At 38.7% G+C, this 1,394-nt stretch overlaps 1 pseudogene; it reads left to right on the top strand.

The window, feature by feature from the left end:
* The first annotated feature begins 415 nt into the window (after window positions 1-415).
* On the top strand, window positions 416-1,394 carry LOC146486324 (QRFP-like peptide receptor; annotated as a pseudogene).

Below are 1,394 nucleotides of genomic sequence, written 5' to 3'. Positions count from 1 at the left end.
GTATAACAATCGTTTACAATATTTAAAGCAAGGGTAAGATGGAATACTGATAAGATAGGCTGTTCGAAAAGAATAAACGGAAACAAACGTGCTTGAAATTCATTCATGACGGCTGGCCAATAAATAAAAAAGCAGTGAGTGATGGTTAACTAAACAGTAAGAGATTGTGTAATAATAGCATACAAGGTAAACATTAAACACCGCATACTAATAAGGAGGAGGCCTTATTGGGTTTTAAAACCACTGCACGTGATGTTTTATCGACCATTTGATAGGTCAATGGGCTTATGAATCATTAATTAGGTTTTGAAAGATTTTTTAATACACAGACTTGAAAGCTTCTCGTTAAACAACAATTTTTTTTACTTTAGTTCTAGGAAAGTCAAGCTCCGTTTAATGCAGTTGGAGTAGTACCATGGATGATTCGGTTGAGAATTCAACGAACCCAAACCCCACTGGAGCCAAATGCATGCCATTCACAAAGATGAGCCTATGGATATAAAACTGGTCAAAGCAGCTTGTTACTCTATCATTATGCTGATTTCACTGCTCGGAAATTCTGCACTCATCGCCATCATTGCCAGATACAAACACATGCAAACGACTACCAACTTGCTAATCGCAAATATGGCCATATCAGATTTAATGGTATCGGCATTCGCCGTTCCGCGAGAGCTAGCGCAAATCTTCACCGGCGTGCAAAGATGGCTGATTGACGGGACTGCTGGAGTCATTCTATGCAATTTTTTTTATTTCTTCCAAGACATTTCCACCGCTGTATCGATTCAAAGTATCTTGGTCATCACTGTAGATAGGTATACTGGAGTGGTTCAGCCATATCGAGACCCCATCATTACACCAAGGCGGAGACGACTCCTTATTCCATTAATATGGTTAATATCTATGGGTCTACACAGCACTTACTTTTACACATTCCGTCTCAAACAAGTCAATAACATACGATACTGCATCTTCAGCTGGGAACCCGCGTATGACAGTCTACAAGCTCAAAGAATCTACTTCGTGTCGATATCAGTTATCTTAATTGCCATCCCCTTGGCAGTCATTACGGTTTTATATTCACTCATGTTCAGGTCTATAATAAAACAGAGACCACTTTGGAAAACAGTGTCCTCATCCAGAAGGCAAAGGGGAAAAGAAGACACTAAGATCATTAAGAAAATTCTGGCCATCATAGTTTTATTTGTTATGTGTATACTTCCTATAGATATCACTGGATTGTACACCTTTTTGCGTGGCAGGAAAAAATTCCTTGTGGAATAGACCATTTGAGCTTTGCAGTCAAGTTTATATTTTACTCCAGCGCATCGCTTAATCCATGCGTTTATTTTCTTCTAAATGAAAGATATCGTCAGAGCCTTTGGAATCTTTAA

This window comes from Pavona decussata, unplaced genomic scaffold (assembly GCF_977016875.1).
Source record: "Pavona decussata unplaced genomic scaffold, jaPavDecu1.1 SCAFFOLD_21, whole genome shotgun sequence".
NCBI lineage: Eukaryota > Metazoa > Cnidaria > Anthozoa > Scleractinia > Agariciidae > Pavona > Pavona decussata.
Note: the sequence above shows the minus strand (reverse complement) of the source record. Positions and strands in the feature narration are given on the sequence as shown.